Source organism: Phascolarctos cinereus, unplaced genomic scaffold (genome assembly GCF_003287225.1).
Source record: "Phascolarctos cinereus isolate Bilbo 61053 unplaced genomic scaffold, phaCin_HiC Scaffold_2;HRSCAF=192, whole genome shotgun sequence".
Taxonomy (NCBI): domain Eukaryota; kingdom Metazoa; phylum Chordata; class Mammalia; order Diprotodontia; family Phascolarctidae; genus Phascolarctos; species Phascolarctos cinereus.
Genome location: NW_027555625.1, coordinates 217,079,817 through 217,093,492, shown reverse-complemented (window position 1 = coordinate 217,093,492; position 13,676 = coordinate 217,079,817). Strand labels below are relative to the sequence as shown.

Genomic DNA, 13,676 nt, shown 5'->3' with positions numbered 1-13,676 from the left:
ATGGGTAGCAAGTGGTAGATACAATGGTGGCCACTCCTGCAGAAGCCCTGACTTTCCCCATGAGACCTTTGTCTCTCCCTTTCCCTTGGTCAACTGATTTTTTTCTTTTAAAATGGATTTAGGGAAGAGCAGCAAGGTGGCTTAGTGGATAGAGCAAAAGCCTAGGAGTGAGGAGGACCTGAGCTCAAATCTGCCTCAGATACTTGACACTTACTAGCTGTGTGACCCTGGGCAAGTCACTTGCCTAGCCCCTCAAAAAAAATGGACTTAAGGGTGTCCTTCATGCTGTTTGTCTTAGGTGTGTTTTATGGTATTTGTCAGAATAGGTAGTTATAGCTGTAGGTAGGATGTCTTTTTTTTTTTTAGTTTGCCCCCTATGAGTAACAATCCCTAAAAAACTTCAAAATGATGGTTGAGAGTTTGTTTCAAGAAGAGAAGAAAGCAGTCCTCCCCACCCTGCTTCCATTCTAGCACCCCCACCTCCAGACTTGGGAGATATTTTCCATGCTGGTAGATATTGGTGTACTGGGGCGGGGGGGGGCGAGGAGGTGGGAAGCTGAGAGGAGAGTGAAGGGGCCTTAGGAGAGGGGGAGATGCCCAGTGAAGAAGGGGGGCTTCTGGTGGAGTCATGGCCCCCAGGCTCCATCAGGGGGAAGCAGGAAGGCTCCCTGTTGGTCACTAAAGTCATAACGGGTCTGGCCAATGGACTCACCTGCACCCTGACTGCAGGACCCGACTGGTTCTGTTGGGGTGTAGGTGCCCCTAGAGGAGGTGGCCCAGTGCCCCTGGGGCCCTGCCCGATTGCTTTTTGAGCCAGTGTTTTCCTTAGTGTCTTCTGTCTTCGTGAGAGAGCTTTTTGTAGCAGTTTTATTAAGGAATCAAACATTAATTTTCTGGATCACAGAGAGCCATATAAAAGAGGAAGAAACACAATTCAGCTAAACAAACTATCAAAAAATGTGACTATATATGCAGTATTCCACATCCAGGGTCCCTCCTGCACTTTTACAAAGGAATTGGGAGAGGTGTCTTCTCATCTCTTTTCTGCTCTGAAAAGCTTTAGTATGACTGTTCAGAAAACATTAATGGAAATTTCCAAACATACTTCTCCCCATAGCATTCCTGTAAGGAAGCCTATTTGCTGGAAGATGTATGTAGATGCCAGTCGTTTTAGATCCATAATCAATGGATAAAGTGAGGAAAATGTGGAACGACTTCAAACACAGGTATTAGAATCTTTTAAACCATGAAGCAGGAAACAACAGTGAAAATATACATGTGAACTCCAATAGATGTTCATCTGTCAAAGAAAGAAACATGAGCATAGGGGATTTGGCTCCTCAGCAACAAAGCAGTCCCTTAAGAGAGAATGTTGTCTTACAACTTGAATTAAGCCTTTCAAAGAATTCTTCAAAGAGAAACCAAAATTGTGCCACTGGAATCCCTCAGAATGTAGAAATAAGCATAGAGAAGGAAAATGACTTGTGCATCACTCCTACCGGAACAAGACCTGCACAGAGAAAGTCCTACTCTCCACACGCTCCATGGGGTGGGAAGAGAAACATTCCTGTTCTACAAAGACACAAAGTTCTTTAGATCCTGAGAAAAGGTTTGGTAGAACCTGAAGTGGCCTGCAGAGAAGAGAGAGCCCATAAGGTATGAGCTTTGTCCATGACATGGAGAGTGTCTCTACCAGGCGGGTAGGAAGTAGCTATCTGAGGCAGAGGCTGCAGCACACTGTCAGGTTACGCTTTCCCATGAGAACTTATAATAAACAAGTGAAATCTCTCTTTCCTAATAAAAGAAATATACACCTTTCTGAATTAATGCTTGAAAATGTCATTTTCCTTCTGGATCAGATCTAGCCCAGAAGTGGCATTTGATTAAGCAGCACAAGGCTCCTGTGAGCCCACATTCAACCGCTGTGGGAGAGCTGGTTGGGAGTCGGTAAGAATAGCAAGGCCAGAGTCCTTCCAAGCAGGGCTTTATTGTCATAAAAGCAAATGGAACCAAGCAGCTCAGGATACTGGTTGATTGAGTGGAAGGGGAATGGGGACTTCAGTGCTGAAGGAGTAACTTATGGAAATTTGCTGTGGCATAATCTTTGTGCTATGTAAGCAAAAAAAAAAAGACTTGTGCCTGCACTATACTGGGTCTTCCAGGTGGCTGTCTTGAAATAACCATACTTTCACTCTTGAGAGTCCCTTCATTACCATATTCATAAGATGTAAATGGTGACTTTGACATCACATAAGTTACTATCAGGCATTGAGGACTCTTATTGCGCTTAGGAAAGTCCTTTGACCACAAGGTCACTGGTGATAGGGTAGGCTGAGGTTCTCTAGACCACAAGGTCGCTAGTGATAGGGTGGGCTATGGAGTAGTGAGGTTGCCTAGTCAGCATTTGAGGGAAGTAGTTGTCTGCTCGGCATATAGGGTTAAGAATGTAGGGGAAAGGGTTGCCTAATCAGGATATAGGGAAAAAATGGGGCCTTACTGCTCTGAGGGAAAAATAGGACTTTGCTGTTCCTATTCCACAACGTTCTTTGATATTTGATCCATTTTTGGTTTGTACTGAAGATGAAGATTGGCTTCGGGAGAGAAGAGGCTTAGTGTGGAAGGTGTGGATCTCCTCCTCCCAATGCACAAACACATACATTTGAGGCCGCTTTACAGGTTAATCCCTTACATAAACTGGGACCAAAGTTGGCTCCAGCCATGACTGACATGACTGGAGAAAATGCTGCTGATGGGGTGCTTGGGTGCTTGTGTTTGGGTGCTTATGCTTGGATCCCAATTTCTCCTAGCCTCAGAAACACTATCCCCGACAGTTTCTCCCCAGCCCAAGCACACTGTGCCTAGCAATTACTCATGAGTGGGTCCCAGCAAGACCCTTATCTCTTTCCCTGGTGTAGTTACAAACAGCACTTGAAGGAATTATTAGTTTGAACCAGCTTTGCACTGGGTCATAAAGACATTCTTATCCACTGGGCAATCTATACTACCACTCTACCTCACTATCTACATCCTGGACTCCTCACTAACTGTATTCTTGACTTAAGACATATGTATACTCCCTACATCTATCCTGTCAAACAAGACATTGATTGGTGGCAGACTGGACAACTCTCAGTTACCTCTGAACTCTAGTTAACTTAATGACTTAGCAGACCTAAAACCACACCTCCATGTGGCTCCCCTTGTGGGCTTTTCCCAGTGAGCTCTGGGTAAAATGCCTGCCCAGTAGGTACAAGAAGTGCATGTTCTTTTAAGAACTGACTACTCCTTAACCACTCCCTAATCCCACCCTGAATCACCTAGTTAGCATATTTGGCACATGTTTTATTGTATTTTATCCTATGTAAACTTTAACTGTACCACTCTAAGGTTGCAGGATCCTTAAGAATCCTTACGTGCTGAAAAGCATAACAATAAACTTTTTGCCAACTTGACTTAAAGAATGCTTGAGACTGTGAATTCATTCCAAATGACCCGTCATGTGCTTCAGTCTTTGAGAGGTCACAGCCTCTCAGACTGAAACACTGCCACGCCTTAGGGGATCTGTGACTTGGAAGAGGAGCTACCACCCTCTTTGCCTGCAGGCCTGGCAGCAGAACCAGCACCAGGGCCCTGGACACAGCCATACCCATGCCCACGCTGGCCACCAGAGGTCATGGAAAGTTCACTCGCAGATGGCCTACATTCACTGCCACGAGCCTGATCTGCTTCAGATTGCAGGGAATTCCGGCTTCGGGACCGTGATGGACCCTTACAATACCAAGGCCCTCCTTCAAGGGAGGCCCGAAGGCACTTTTTTTGCTCAGGGATTCTGCGCAAGAGGACTACCTTTTCTTGGTGACCTTACGCCCTTATAACTGATCCCTGCATGCTCTCATCCAAGTTCTCGCATGTTTTTTGCACTGTTGCTTACTGCATCACTAAATAGGACTTTTCCTATCAGCCTGCAGTGTACCTGCCAAAGGGTAATCTGTAGGTGTGATGCACTACATAAGATGGGACTGATGGTCTCCCTTTACCATCAATGTTGCAAGACTTTTTAAAGAAGTATCACATATAAACAAAATGGGTGTGCTGGTTAGAGCCAGAACCAATAAAGGCAAAGTAAGCTCCATCCAGTCTCCCATTATCAGAATTACTTTTATGTACATCAAACAGCATATACCAATAGCAAGCACATGTACCAGTAGTAGGTTTTTTGCAATATCGTACTTAATCTTAGTTTTAGTATCTGTCAGATGCTATCTGCTGTTACTTATACACATAACTGTTGTGCTTATTGAAAAAAATTAGTAGAGGACAAAGCTGCACATGTTGAATAAGGCCTACTGATAACACAAACACCTATTTGCTGATTTTCCTAAATGTTTAGTTTTTAATAGTTATAGTAATAGGATGAAGCAATTTGGGGGCATTTGCTATGATATTCTATTTCCGACTGAAGAACAAATGTTCATATGGCAAGTCACTTAACCCAGATTGCCTCATCAACAAAAAACAAAAACAAATGTAATAGTAATTGAAAGGACTATATACAAGTAAGATCATATTGTTAAGGGGTAACTTGAAACTCCAAGAAATCACTTAATGTATGTTTTTAATATGCTTGTAGCAAACTGATATTCGAGTTATATTGTTTTGTAGTAGTTCTCAATGATTTTATGTGTTAAAGAATTTCATATGTTAAATAGTTGTTTTTAAAAATGTAAATATTTAAGTTTATGTAAGCATATATGTGTGATAATGTCACCTAAGTTTGTTTTTACGTATAACTATTAATATGCAACTTTTTATTTTAAAAATTCTCCTAAATATTAGCTGTTTACATTACATTAAAGAAAAGAAAGAAAAAGGCCATCACCAGCATGAAATTGCAAAAAAAAAAAAAATAGAAGAGGAGATAAATTTTGAGACTGTGCTCAGGTCATGTTCTCCCTTAGGTCTTCTACAGAGAGGATCTACCCAATGAACTTGAAGGCTTTGTACAGAACTCTAAGCCTATTCCATGGGGGTTAGTGCAGTACTCAAGCTTTCCATCTGATCTTTTCCTTGATAGATATCCCTTATGCTTCTTCCTATATATAGGCCAAACATGCTGCTTTTCATTTGATTCTACCACATGCCTCTCCATTCCCTTTTATGTCACTAGCAGCTTTGTTCAGAGATTCTGATATTACAAGATTTGAATCTCTATGGCATCATCATGATCAGAGATTAAGCGTCTAAAGAGACTTTAAGAGGCTATTTTACAGATGAAGAAAATGAGGCCTGGCCAGTAGGTATCAGAGTCTGGACTTGGACTCATGTATTCCTGAATAGGTTCCTGACAGGTCTCTGTCCAGTAAAGATTCTGCCTCTCTTACAGTCTTTAAGGTGTCACAATGATAGTGGTAACACTCTTGATCACATTGACATAGTTTACAAATAGCAGAGAGTGAAAGCCCCAGTGGGGGTGGGAGAGGAAAAGACTAAGTGTGAAGGACTAATTAGAAAAGGGTGACAGTTCTGATAAATACTTGACAAGTCGAGGGCCTAACAACTGACCCGGGGAGGAATTATGCTGAACAGTAATACCAGGTGTGCAAGTCTTGTGAATTTCATGATTTATAGTGCATATTGTGTTCAGGTTTGTCTGTACACGTGGGTTTCATTGTTGAGAGTGCCCAATGGCCAATAGTGGCACAGAGAGCACACAACCCTTGCTCTAATTGACTTCTGATCTAGTGTTAGTTCATGCATAGGGAGAACTAATCATCTGGGCTCAGGAACAGATCCAAATTGGCAATAACAAGGGGGGGGGCAGTGTAGACACTTGCTACAGGAAAATGAGAAACTGAACTGACTCTCAAATCAGAGAAGCTGGGTTGGAATGCAACCCCTGATACTTAATACCTATGTGACCTTGGAAAGTCATTTAACTTACTTATTCTTCAGTTCTTTTTTTTTTTTAATGGCTTTGGGTTTTTAATTTTTTTTTCTTTAATAATATTTTATTTTTCCCCATTACATGTAAAAACAATTTTTAACATTCATTTAAAAAATTTTGAGTTCCAAATTCTCTCCCTCCTTTCCCTCCCAGCCCCTCTTCCTGAGATGGTAAGCAATTTGATATAGGTTATTCATGTGCAATCTATACTTCAGTTTTCTCATCTGAAAAATGAGGTGGTCAGACTAGTGGCCTCTGAGGTCCCTTCCTGCTCTAAATCTCTGTGATCCTACCTTAACCACTTTCTAACCAGTTTAGGGTTGAAAGCAAGCCCTTTAAAGAGTTGGTCAGTGCTGAGGGGAAGGGGAAAGGGCTCCCCCAGGGTGTGCTCACACACTCTATGCACACCTATGGTCAGCAAGTGAACAGCAGTTATGGTACAGAGGAACTAATTTTGGAGTTAAAGTCAGAAAGCCTGGACCAGAATCAGAGCTCCACTCACCACTTCCTAACTGTGTTTCTCCAGGTAAGTCATTTAACTCTCTGAACGTCATTTTCCAACTGTGTAAAATAGGGATGATGATGATACTCCTACTACTTATCTCAAATTGCTGCTGGACGAAATCTAATAATGAAGGTGCTTTTTAAAATCAGGTGCTAAAAAAATCCATAGAGAACCAAGCACTAGGCTTATGGTTTCACTGGTATAGGAAAATCCCAAAGGAGGAAATTCCATCCACCAATGCAGATCAACCCCGATAGTAGTGAAGAGTTGGTTGAGGCATGAAAAGTTAAGCACCATATAGGAGCTTTAAGCACCATATAAGGTCATCCAGCTGGTACTTGTCAAAGGTAGGTCTTTCTGGCTTTGAGGCTAGCTCTCCTCTGATAAAGTGTAGGCAGGACCTAGAACCAGGAAGACCTGGGGTCACAAAGAATCAGACTCGACTGAACAACTCCATCCACTATATTAAGCTGCCTCTCATAAACAGTGAATATGTTTTATACATTTGTATTTTGTTATTATTATTATTACCCACTTTTTGAATCTGACCACCAAAACACAAACAAAAAAATAAAGTTTTTGAGACTTTGGCCTGGATACCACCTGGCTGTACTGGGTTCTTTCACCTTATGTATGGGAGAGCTCTGGAACTACCAGCCTTGCCTCCTTATCCTCCTCTTTTCCTCTCTTCCAGCCTTTGACAGAATCAAGTGATAGCTATTGATATATTTTTTAAATTATCCTAAGGATAACCTTGATTAGGGCCCCCCCTTGTGGCCTAGAGAGTCCTGGATTGCAGTAGGTAATTTGTCTTGGGTAAGAAACTTTATTTTCCCTGCTACTCTGTTACCTTAGAAAAGCTATACTTTTTGTCTCTAGGTCTCCAGACCCATCTGTTTTCCTTGCAGCTCTAAGAGTGAAAGCAACTGCCATTGCAAAAATAAAGCAAAGGCAAGGGGTGAAGACTGACTAAAAGAAAACACAGACAACCAGGCATCCTGGATCGCCTGCAGGCTGGAACCTGGGCCTGCCTGGCTGCTGCCTGCATCTCCCTTCTGGCCATGCAGCTGGCTTCCAGGAGCTGATCTCAGCTTGAAGGGCCAGGTGCAAGATGGGAAAATGAGACCCGTTAGAGCTGGTAGGAAGCTACTGATATGGAATGAGCTTTAATAGGTATCAGAAATAGGGTATTTATTCTCTCAATTCTCCTTCAAAACTAGGAGGGTGCTAACCATATGCCCTCCTGGCCCCAGGACAAGAGAAAACAGCTTCCTAGGTCCAGGATTGTCTTCTTGCCTCCCACTAGGCTTTTTGCCTGGGAAGAATTTATCTACATGTGGGCAAATAGGCTATTTCTGGTATGGTATGATTTAGAGGGTCCTGGAGAGTTCTGCAGAAAGCCCTGTCACCTAGGGCTTTCCTGCGTGGACTTCAAAAGTATCCCAAGTTTCTGCCAATGAACTACTACTTCTTTTGGCTTATGTTAAGTGCTACCTGCCCAAAATCTTCAACAAAATATAAGCATGTTACCTGGAAGAGTAACACATTAACCTATTAACTTTCTAAAGCATTAAAGTTTTTTTTGTTTTTGTTTTTGTTTTAGTTCCTGTCACCTAGCATAGAACATTAGAATACTGGAAAATTAGTCAGTCAGTTATGTCCAGATGTCCATTGTACTCAGGAGTGGGTATACAAAGAAAGGCAAAAGCAGTCATTATCCTGAAGAAACTCACATTCAAATGGGGAATATGATATAAATTACTAGCTACATATGATATATATAATACAGATGGAGAGAGGGAGAGAGGGGGAGAAAGAGAGAGAGAGAGAGAAAGTAGATGAAAAATAATCTGAGAAAGAAAGGTACTAGTGGGTGGCTGGGGAAATGGGAAAGGTCTCCAGGAGAAAGTGGGATTTGAACTGAGTCTTAAAGGAAGGGTGATTGTGGCAGGAAAGCATTCTATGCTGGGAGGAGGGCAAATGCAAAGTCAAGAAGACAGAAGATAGAGCATTGGGAACAAGGAATGACAACGAAGCAACATGGCTTGACCACAGAGCACATAGCAAGTTTTGATCCAGGGGAGGTGTTCAAGATAGGTTTAAAGTATGAGATAATGTCTAGTTATGGTTTCAACGGAGGGTCCTGAATATACAGGATGGTAAAAGGGCAAAAACCCTCAGAAAGCATTTATTAAAGACCTTCTATGTGCCAGTCACTGTCAGGTACTAAATACACAAAGTCTTGAGGAAGCATAGAAACAGAGCCAATGAGACCCTGAGGATGTCCAGAAAGCAGAGATAATGAATGTGTCACATAATGCTGTGAATGGTTATAATGGGCAGCAAGGTGGGGCAGTGGATAGAGCACTGGGCCTGGAGTCAGGAAAATATGAGTTCAAATCTGGCCTCAGACACTTACTAGCTAAGTGACCCTGGGCAAGTCATTTAACCCTGTTTGCCTCAGTTTCCTCATCTTAAAATGAGCCGGAGAAGGAAATAGCAAGCCACATCAGTATCTCTGCCAAGAAAACCCCAAAAGGGTTCACAAAGAGTCAGACACAACTGAAAAGACTGAACAATAACAACAAATGAATGGTTACAAAAGAATGCTATTAGAAATATCAAAATGTAGTTTCTGGGACCATGTTTTAGGGGGGAAAGGAACAAGCATTTATTAAGAACCTATTATGTGTCACACATTTTACAAATATTCTCATTTGATCTTCACAACAATGTGGGAGGTAAAGTGCTAGAGTTTAATCACCATTTTACAGTTGAGGAAATTGAGGCAAACAGAAATTGAGTGACTTGTCTAGGGTCACACAGCTAGTAAGAGTCTGAGGCTGCATTTGAACTCAGGTCTTCCCGACTCCAGGCCCAGTCCTCTATTTACTGAGCCACCTAGTTGTCTTTTTGAAAGGACATTGACAATCTGGAGAATGGCAGACAAATAAGAGATCAAGCTATTGAAAGGAAATACCTGGGACATTTATTATGAAAAAGAGAAAACTCAAGGAGTGCATGTTAGCTTTCTTCCAATATGTGAAAGGCTGTCATCCGGAAAGGACATTAAATTTATTCTGCTTGGCCCTAGATATTAGAATTAGCACCAATCGGTAGAGTTGGGCTAAATGAGTGAGGATAACCCTTCTAGCTCTACCATTCTATGACTGTGAGGTTCTAAGTTGCAGATAATTAAAAGAAAAACTTCCTAACAATTAAAATGGCATTAAAAAGGGAACAATATTGGGAAGTAGTAGATCCCTTATAGTTGGAAGCCTCCAAGTAGAGGCTGGACAATTTTCAGGTATGCTGTAGACTCTGGCTCTTTTATCCAAAAAGAAACAGGAGAGATAAAAGGTTGAGTGGGGTGCATTGTAAATTAAGAAGCTATACTCATGAAGAAATTTAGTAGTGGTGGGGCAGCTAGGTGGCTCAATGGATAGAGCACCGGCCCTGAGTTCAAATCCAGCCTCAGACACATAACACTCACTAGCTGTGTGACCCTGGGCAAGTCACTTAACCCCATTGCCTCGCCAAAAAAAAAAAAATGAAGGGGGGGGAGAAATTTTGTAACCAGAAGGGGGAAGCATGATGAAGAATATATGGGTAGAGGTCAAAGAAGGGAGAAATAGAAAAGAGTTTGTCATTGACATATATCATAACTTCTAAATTTTTCATTGTGATAATTTCATCCTTCAAAAGATAGAGGAGCCAAACACAGAAAATTCTATGGTAGATCTGATGCTCATAAATAGGAAGGAACTGATTGCTATGGATTGCTATAGTGGAAATGATGAGAACATTGGGATGAAGTGTTCCATCTTGGAGTTTGTGGCAGACGAGAGGAAATCTGAAAAGTCTGATATATACTCTCAATTTTGGGGAAAAAAATATTTCAAAGAGTTTAAAGGAAAGTCAAGTAGGACCCCAGAGAGTAAAATGCTTCAGGGAGAAGTTAACCCAGAAGACATGGGAGAAACTTAAGAATTAAATTCTAAAGATACAAGGAAGGAAGTCCAACAGGGAGGAAAACTGGAATTTGTCTAAAGAGACCAAAGTGAACACACAGGGAGTTCAGTAACCAAATTAGATTTTTTTTTAATGGGAAAAAGATGGAAATAAGGCCAGGTAGTGAAGAATAAATATATGAACATGTGAAAGAAAAAAAAAAGGAATGCTAAAGCTCAGAATAAGCTAATGCTGGAAAGGGAAGCTAAGGACAACAAAAAGATTTTTTATAGCTATATTTGAAGATCAGAGAAAGGCTAGGACCTTTGCTGGTTGTGGATGGGATGATGGTAACTGAAAACAGAGAAGGCAAACCTACTTAAGTATCATTTTGTTTATCTGCAAAGGTGATTGGCCTTTACCTTGGAAATGATGGAACAAAAATGACAATAATAACAGGGAGATGGAACAAAAATGACAACAATAACAGGGAGTTGATAAACAAGATAAGTCAGGAGATAGTGAGAGAGCAGCTAGTGATTATTTCAAGTGAACTGGCCCAGATGAACTATATCTTTTGAGTACTAAAAAAAAAAAACCAACCTAGCAGATGTGATTGGGAAATGACCATGGAAAACAGGAAAGGTATCATGAGATTGAAGAAGAGCAAATGATTAAAAAAAAAAAAAGGAAAGGAAAAGAAGCAGTGTTTTTATACTATAGGCCAGGGAACTTGACTTCTATTCCTGAGAAAGTTTTCAGATGACACAAAACTGGCAGGGATAGGTAATATGGTGGAAAAGAGAGCCAGAATCCAAATGGATCTTCACAGGCTAGACCACTGAGCTAAATAAGCTAAGATGAAACTCCAAATGGTTAAATGTATTATATCTGAGTGCAAAAAATTATCTTCACAATAAATGGAGGAAGAATGGATAGAAAGCAGTTATTCTGAAAGAGATAAGGGAATTTTAATGGATTGCTACCTCAGTGTGATGCAGAAGTGTGATATGGCAGCCAGAAAAGTTAATGCAATATTGGGCTGCGTTAAGAGAGGCATAGCTTCCAGGAACAGGCAAGAAATAGTTTCACTGTACTCTGCCATCATCATGCCTCATCTAAAACATTGAGTGTAGTTCTGGGCAACATAGTTTAAGATCTTTGACAAGCTGGAGAATGTCCAAAACAGGGCACCCAAGATGATGGCCTTGAGTTCATTTCATGTGAAGTCAGTTGAAGAAAATCGGGGTGTTCAGCATGGAGAAGGAGAAGACTCTGGGCAGGGGGAGTGGAGAGGGGCATGATGTCTGCCTTGAAGTATTTGAAAGGCCTATCACATGGAGTAAGGGTTTCATTTGCTCTGCTCGGTCTCAGAAGGAAGAACTAGGAGCCATGCGTAGAAGTTGCAAAGAGGCAGATTTAGGCTTGATGTCAGGAAAAACTTCCTAACAATTAGAATTGTCCAAAAAGTGGATGGGGTGGTAGGTGCCCTCTACTTGGAAGTCTTCAAGAAGAAATTAGATGATGATTTCTCAGGTATATCATAGTTGAGATTCCTTTTGTTTATGGAATTGGACTAGATGGGCACTGAGGCGCCTTCCAAATCTTAAATCCTGTGGTTTTGTGAAAATTACCCCCTTGTGAATGCCAGGCCAACGAGGGACAGGGTGAGGAGACAGCTGTTGTTGTCAGTGGCAGGGAGGGAAGGGGTGGGCACATGCTTATTCTTGTTCCAGATGTGCTGCTGGAATAACAAGGAAACACCTGCCTTCCCAGCTGGCCCATTAGGCTTTGTCTGTAACTGGCTTAAGGAACCCAGCAGGCCAGCCAACCACTGCCTCCAAAACATGCAGGCTGTTTTCTGAAAACAGGACATCAGGTGGCTTAAAAGGATTCTCACCACATAGCTTTCCACAAACTCACTCAAAAGAGAATGGGGAGGCAAGGGTGTCCAAGACTGGAGAAGGTATTATAAAATATTACAGACCAAACACCACATTTTATGGGCACAAACCCTTTTATCTTGGGGTCTTAAAGCACCTTACCCTGTTTGGTTTTAAGGGCTATTATTACCACCATACTGATGGAGAGCTAGACATTCACCAGAGGAGACAATGAAAAATAAGTGAATCACAGATTCCAAGGGCTGGAAGGAACTTTAAGAGATTGCTAGGAAGCTTAATTGAAGGCTTAGTGTATCATTTCAAATTGAGAAAGAGATCAACTATGATTTTGACTTCCCAGACCAAATGTTTCTTTCCTGGTCCCCCAAAAGATTTACACTTTGTAGGGTTATTTAAGTTCTTGACACACCTTTTGAGATGGGCAATGCCCATTTTATTAACCTAAAATTACTTTACTACAATTATACTAGTGTATTTTAGTCAGTCAACAGGCATTTGTTTATTAAGCATTTACTGTTTGCCAAGCTCTGTGCTACACACTGGCATCACAAAAACAAGCATAAAGACAAGCAACCCATTCCCTCAAGAAAAATACCTTCTAATGGGGAAGACAACACATGAAAGAAAGCTAGAAAGGCCTTGGGAGAGAAGGTATTTGATTTGGCAGCATGACAGACAATTTCAGAGGTCTTTTAACTTCATATCCTGTCAATTTTAGAAACTAAGGTCAGAGGAATTAAGTGACCCATATAAATAATAATTATTAATAATAATAATCTAGCATGGCTATAGTGCTTGAAGGTTTGCAAAGCACTTATTGTGTCTTCTCATTTCATCCTTACAGCAACCTTGTGAGGTAAGTACTGTTATTACCCTCATTTAACAGATGAGGGGACTGAGGTTGGCAGATCTTTAGTGACTTGCCCAGAGTCATACAACTAGTAATTGTCTGAGTCAGAGTTCAAACTCAGGTCTTCTGACTCCAAATCCAATAGCCGCTTCTCACTTTGCCAGATAGCTGTCTGAGTCACGGAGTCACTTGGTACCTCTAACAAGGTCACACAGCTAAAAACAGAGCTGTGATTCAGACCCAGGTTTATAGGGGAGAGCACTGAATCTGCAGTTAGGGGACTCAGGTTCATATTCCAAGTAGTGCTACTACTCACTAGTGTATTAGGCATGGTCAGGCTTATTCTCCCAGAGTCAGACTTCCTTTGGCTTTCGTCACTTCTCAAAAGCCCGGACTGACTAGCTTCTCTGCCAGTGAAGTGCCAAGAAGTAGCCCCCAGTTCTAACTAAGTAATTACTTCACATCAATTAGCTTTTACAAAGGGATGTTTTCTTTCAAGATGTAGTAGTAACAAAAGCATAA

The 13,676-nt window shown here is 41.4% G+C and overlaps 1 pseudogene; it reads left to right on the top strand.

Annotated features, from left to right (window-relative positions):
• Nucleotides 1–1,185: 1,185 nt before the first annotated feature.
• LOC110206397 (suppressor of cytokine signaling 5-like) lies at nt 1,186–4,126 on the top strand (annotated as a pseudogene).
• The last annotated feature ends 9,550 nt before the right edge of the window (nt 4,127–13,676 follow it).